The sequence below is a fragment of the Euphorbia lathyris genome, chromosome 6 (assembly GCF_963576675.1).
Source record: "Euphorbia lathyris chromosome 6, ddEupLath1.1, whole genome shotgun sequence".
NCBI lineage: Eukaryota > Viridiplantae > Streptophyta > Magnoliopsida > Malpighiales > Euphorbiaceae > Euphorbia > Euphorbia lathyris.
In genome coordinates, this window is record NC_088915.1 from 84,058,821 (window position 1) to 84,065,597 (window position 6,777).

Consider the following 6,777-nt stretch of genomic DNA (forward strand, 5'->3'; position numbering starts at 1 on the left):
ACACAATTATGGGGTAAATTACACTCATGGCCTCTAAACTTTTTTTTACTTGTATTATGATCATTGCACTTCAAAATCGAACATTGTGGCCCATAAATTTTACATTTTACTAATATAATGGCCAATTTAATTTTGATCAAAATTACCACTCCACTTCAATTTTTGAACTTTTTAGTTTTGAGATTATTCCGATGTTGTTTGGTTAAGAGAGAAAATGATGGTTCCACGAAAAATGTGTTCTAAACAACTTTAATTTTTTAGCTTTTCTTATTTCATATCGTTATCGGTCATTTCAAACTTGGTCAATGGTATATTGATAATATGTTAGTAAAATGCAAAGTTCATGGATTATAATATCTAATTTTAAAGTTTATGGATCAAAATGAAAGTAAATACAAAGTTTGGGAGTCATGGGTATAATTTACTCTTTATGCTCTTACAACGGGAGCTAGTGCTTATTATAATAAGCTTAAAAGCCAAATTGTGATATTCTAACAATTAATCATGGAAAAGGACATCATACTTTTAGTAATTGTGTTTCCTGTCCTAAAAGTAATATTTAATTGACCGAGTTTGATATTCACAACTAATTTTCTTAATAACCATCGATTTAGAGCATTTCTAACCGCTTTTAGTTAGCTTTTAAGTTAAAATTTGAAGAAATATAGTTAAAAATCAACTCCAACAACCTTTTAGTGGCTCCTCAATCACTAAAAGCATCTTTATCTTCTCTATCATTGAGAAGCTCCTAATGCCTCCTTATTTCGTTTTTTAATAATAATTTATTATTGAGTAGTCTCTCATCTCATTATTGTTAAATGTAATATCCCGACCAATATCATATAGATATTGTCTGCTTTGTTCCAAATCCAACACCTTGTGCCTCGTGGTTTTAAAACGCATCTCAATGTATTGGATTTCCACTTTACTAATAAGCCTCAGTCACTCTCTTCATTTTCGATGTGAAATTTAGTCCATGCATACCTCATCGTCATCCTTTAGGACCGCTCCTTGCTCAGGCTTTCTACCCCAGCGTCATCTACTCCGAACTGGGTCGTTACAGGCCCACCAGCTTCCGTCTAGTTCGTCTTCGAACCACACGTCGTACATGGAGAATCGGCTCTGTTAAGCCCAAAATATACCTAAAATATCATATATAAATACGTTAAATTTACATTGAAATCATGCTAATTATATTCATTTAGAATATTTTTATGTCTTTATATACTTCTTTGATGCAAGGTACTTAATTATTTGGTTAAATCAAAATAGGAGCTAAAACGAGGGAAAAACCTGAGTTACGTGCCAAAAATACGTATTAATCAGAAGACCGACTCAATGAGACAAGAAGCAGCCGAGAGACGGGGAAAACGTCCCTGTCGCGACTGAGATTCTCAAAATCTCAGTCGCGACACGCTAACCTCAGTCACCAAAAATTCGACTTTCATCAGCCTTCTTCCGTGCCCCCTGTCGTGACTGAGATTCTCGGAATCTCAGTTGAGACAGCGAAGAATTCTGCACAACTTTCACATGTCAGAAATCCAAAAAATACGTCTGTTCGTTTGGATAAAAGCGACCCTTCACCAGCGGAAACGACCCCTCAATTACAACAATTCACCAACTATAAATAAGTGATTCATTTCAGAATTCAAGGGTTGGAAAAATTGGAGAAATGATAGTTTAGAGAGTTGTTATTATGTTCTGATTCAGAAAAGAGTTAGAAGTTTAGATACATTTCTGTAAAAACAAACTTGATGTACACAAGTTGTTCTTAGATTAGTCATAAACACAGTAGTGATTAGTTTAGTTTCAAAGATTGTTCAGAGACAAGTTCTCATTCTGGTAGTGGACCTAGCGGTCTCTATTCCGAAGATTCAGCGAGAAGAACTAACGGCTGAAGCGCAAAAGGGTCTGACAAACCTACGGAGATTGAGGGAAAGATTGACAACCCGGATCTCAAAGTTTTCGTCAAAATGCTATCCATGTTTCTTCCTCTCTGTTAACTTGTGTAGATTAACAATTCATCAATAATACATTTATCTTATTCAATATATTATTCCTGTTGTTATTTTGATGTTGTTCTGACAAAATGATTTTCAAAATGATAAACTGGTGTTTTTATTAAAACGTTTTATATAATTATATTTACAAAGAAACTTTGTGGAACACTTGAAAGAATTAGTTTTTACGGATGATATGATCGTTAACGCGGCTTATCGTATAAAAAATACTAATTTGATTAAGGTAGAAATCTGCTCCGATCCAGAGAGATTTCTACAGTTCGAAGCCATTTAATTGCATAAATTCTTGAATTATTACATGTTCATAATCTTACCAAAGTTATAGTTGCTTTCTTTGCTTAATGCGAATAAGTTTTATACATATTCTATTTCACGAAAGCTTCTGGCTTGTGATTAATTCTCAAGACAGAATTGTACTCTAAGTTAATATAACATTCTCATCTAATCCTAATTAATCCAAACCAATAAAATTAATTAAACGATTTTCTTAAAGTTAAACCTAAAGACGTGAATAAAACTGAATTAAAATAAGTTTTAGTTAAAAAGCGTTCCCTGTGGGTTCGATATCTTTTATTACTACAAGCGTATACCGTGCACTTGCGGAAATCACTCAACAAGTTTTTGGCGCCGTTGCCGGGGAACGCCAAAATTTTTAACAAAAATTTAGATTTTTCGTGTTTTATTTCGAATCTAGGTTTATACATATTTATTTTAACTTTTGCAATTTATTAATTTTTTTTTACTAACATATTTATTTTTCAAATTCTGTTTTGAAGGTAGTTTCGGTTCGTGCACGATTTTCAGGTTCATGCGCAGTTCTCGAAGTTCAGGTATTGCACCAAACCCATTAGACCCAGAAATTGAAAAGACCATTAAAAAGAACAAGAAAAACAAAAACAAAACTTGATTAAAGACAAATACCGAGCCAGATATTATGGCAGACCCACCAACACTTATGGATTACGCTATGCCAGGGGTGGCCGGTGTAACCAATAGTATCGTTAGACCCAGAATCACCGCAAACCAATTTGAAATTAAGCCAGCATTACTTAATATGTTGCAAAATAATGAACATTTTACGGGTTACCTAACGAAAATCCTAACACCCATTTGACAAATTTCCTTGAAATTTGTGACACTTTTAAAATATCAGATGTGACTGCCGAAGCAATCAAACTTCACCTTTTTCCTTTCACTTTGAAGGATGGAGCCAAAGAGTGGTTAACTTCGATGCCAGGCGCAACGTTTGCAACTTGGGAACAATTAGCCCAAGCTTTTTTTATCAAAATATTTTCCTTTAGCAAAAACCGTAAGAGTCATAAAAGAGTTAACATCTTTTTCTCAAAATGATAATGAAACTCTTTATGAGATTTGGGAACGTTTTAAAGAACTTCAACGTTTATGCCCACACCACCAATTGCCCGCAGAACTTCTAATGCAAACAATTTATAATGGACTAAATCCTACAACTAGAGGTTCATTAGATGCTATGTCAGGAGGGCTATTTATGAAGAAGACATCAGCCTAAGCAAGAGAACTTTTGAAGGAAATGGCAATCAACAGCAGTATGTGACCTGCGGAACATGGACATATACCGGTGGCAAAACCATCATCCTCAACCATATCATCGGTTAAAGGTATAGTGAACCTTGATCCAGTCGCGATGTTACAAGCCCAATTTTCTGCCTTATCGCACAAAATTGATAAGTTTATGGCACCGTGCGATACCAATGGTAATCCAATCCAAACGGATGTGGATTATGAAAATATGAGTGAGATCGAACAGGTAAATTTTGTCCAAGGGCAAAACCAAACTAATAATACTTATTCTAATACTTATAATTCTGGATGGAGGAATCATCCTAACTTTAACTGGAAAGATAACAATAATAATGCAAATACTAATCAAAATCGTACCAATAATTATCAAAATCAGTCAAGAGATACGATTAGCACTTTATCTTCTAAAATCGACAAATTTATAGATGTTATCAGTGGAAAAATAAGTAATCACGACGATGGTTTTAAATGGATCGAAAATAAATTCGATCAGCTTATTAAAAACCACTCATCCAGCATCCATAATTTGGAGGTCCAAATTGGTCAACTTGCTAAATCAATTCCATCCCGAAAAGAGGGAAGTCTTCCCAGCCATACGGAAGAAAATCCGAAAGAGCAGGTAAAGGCTATCACTCTTCGTTCAGGGAAAAATTATCTAGGTCTGGAAATGCCCGGAGATTCGACTTTACCAGGAACTGATTTACCAAAACCCAAAGAAGATGTATCAAACACAAAAAGTTCACCAATTGACTCAAGTACAAAAACTTTTGTACCCAAACCACCTTTTCCGCACAAAGTCCGAAATAAGGACTATGACAAACAACTTTTAACATTTCTGGATAAACTTAAAATTTTGCACATTAATTTAACATTTATGGATGCATTTACGCAAATTCCTAACTATGGTAAGTTCTTAAAGGATTTAATTTCGAAGAAAATTAGTTGGGAAGGAATTTCATCTATTTCGCTTACTGAGGACTGTAGTTCAATAGTGTCGAGTACACTGCCCACTAAACTCAAAGATCCCGGATGTTTTACTATTCCGTGTAAGTTGGGAGATATTGAATTCTCAAGTTGTCTTTGTGATTTAGGAGCAAGTATAAACTTAATGTCGTTGTCTATTTTTAACAAGTTAGGTTTAAAAGAAGATATCAAACGTACCAATATGGTTTTGCAATTAGCGGATCAAACCACTAAGAGACCATATGGTATAATTGAGGATGTTTTAGTTAAAGTCGACAAATTTATTTTTCCTACCGATTTTGTTATATTAGATTTTGCATATGACGTTAATTGTCCACTAATTTTTGGTAGACCGTTTATGAACACGGGACGTGCTCTAGTTGATGTGTCGAAAGGGAAAGTAGTTTTAAGGATTGGAGAAGATAAGATCGAGTTTAATATGAACAAAGCGATGAAATATCCTATGGAGGAATTCGCTTGTATGAAACTTGACTTAGTTGAAGAATGTGTCAATGACGTTATTCAAAAAGAAGAAATAATAGAACCTATAATGGGTGAAGAATTAGAAGATAAGGACCCAGAGCCTTTGATTCGAGAAGATGGACCAGTTCCGCCTTCGATTGTAATACCCCCTAAATTAGAACTTAAAGAATTACCCAGTCATTTGAGGTACGCTTTCTTAGGCGAAGGCGATTCTCTACCTATAATTATCTCTAACAAATTAACAAATGATCAAGAAGAAAAATTGAAAGAGGTTGTTAGAAATAGGATAGGAAGTATGGGATGGCAAATTTCAGACTTAAAAGGAATTAATCCTAGTATCGTAATGCACAGAATTCACTTAGAAGAAGATAAGCCACCTAAAGCGGATAGGCAAAGACGCTTAAATCCGAACATGAAAGAAGTAGTCAAAATGAGATTACTAAACTTTTAGACAATGGAATCATTTATCCGATCTCGGATAGTGAATGGGTTAGTCCAATCCATTGTGTACCTAAAAAGGTAGGCATAATTGTTGTAAGGAATGAAGAAGGTGAATTAATACCTACACGAACCACCACCGGTTGGAGGGTTTGTATAGACTATAGGAACCTAAACAAAGCAACTAGGAAAGATCATTTTCCTCTACCTTTCATTGATCAAATGATCGAAATGATAGCCGGTCATGCATTTTATTGTTTCCTAGACGGTTATTCTGGATTCTTTCAAATTTACATTTGCCCGGATGACCAAGACAAAACAACCTTCACATGTCCTTATGGAACATTTGCATATAGGACAATGCCCTTTGGTCTATGTAATGCACCGGCAACATTTCAACATTGTATGACAGCAATATTTAATGATTTCATTGAAGATATCATGGAAGTTTTTATGGATGATTTTTCAGTTTATGGAGATTCTTTCGATGCATGTTTACAGAACTTAGATAAAGTATTGTCTAGATATGAAGAAACGAATTTAGTATTAAATTGGGAAAAATGTCATTTCATGGTAGACAAAGGAATTGTTTTAGGTCATAAGATATCTGAAAAAGGTTTAGAAGTGGATCGAGCAAAGACTTCAGTTATAGAAAAATTACCCCCACCAACTACTGTTAAGGGAGTAAGGTCATTTTTAGGTCATGCAGGTTTTTACAGGAGATTTATAAAAAACTTCTCTGTGATTTCCAAACCACTTACTAATTTGTTTATGAAAGATTCAACTTTTGATTTTAATGAGGATTGTTTACAAGCTTTCAATACATTGAAAACAGCTTTAATCAGTACACCTATAATATCGAAACCCGATTGGAATTTACCTTTTCAAATTATGTGCGATGCAAGTGACTTAGCTGTAGGGTGTGTATTAGGTCAAAGGAAGGATAAGAAACTTCATGTTATATATAATGCGAGTCACACATTGTCCGGTGCACAGTTAAATTACACCACAACTGAAAAAGAAATGCTAGCGGTAGTGTTTGCATGTGATAAGTTTAGGTCATACCTGCTAGGATCTAAAGTCATCATTTATACTGATCATGTAGCTTTAAGATATTTATTTGTTAAGAAAGATGCAAAACTGCGTCTTATTAGATGGGTCCTGTTATTACAAGAATTTGACATAGAGATTAAAGATAAAAAGGGAATTGAAGGCATTGTCGCTCCCACGATCCCGGCCAACACATACGAGATCAAGACCGGCATGATCCAACTGATACAATAATGTGGTCAATTCGGAGGGGAACTCCATG

At 34.6% G+C, this 6,777-nt stretch overlaps 1 non-coding gene across 1 annotated transcript; it reads right to left on the minus strand.

Annotated features, from left to right (window-relative positions):
- Window positions 1–3,333: 3,333 nt before the first annotated feature.
- On the minus strand, window positions 3,334–3,440 carry LOC136234404 (small nucleolar RNA R71). Its single transcript, XR_010691288.1, has one exon. It is a non-coding gene; the product is annotated as a small nucleolar RNA R71 (small nucleolar RNA).
- Window positions 3,441–6,777: the final 3,337 nt, after the last annotated feature.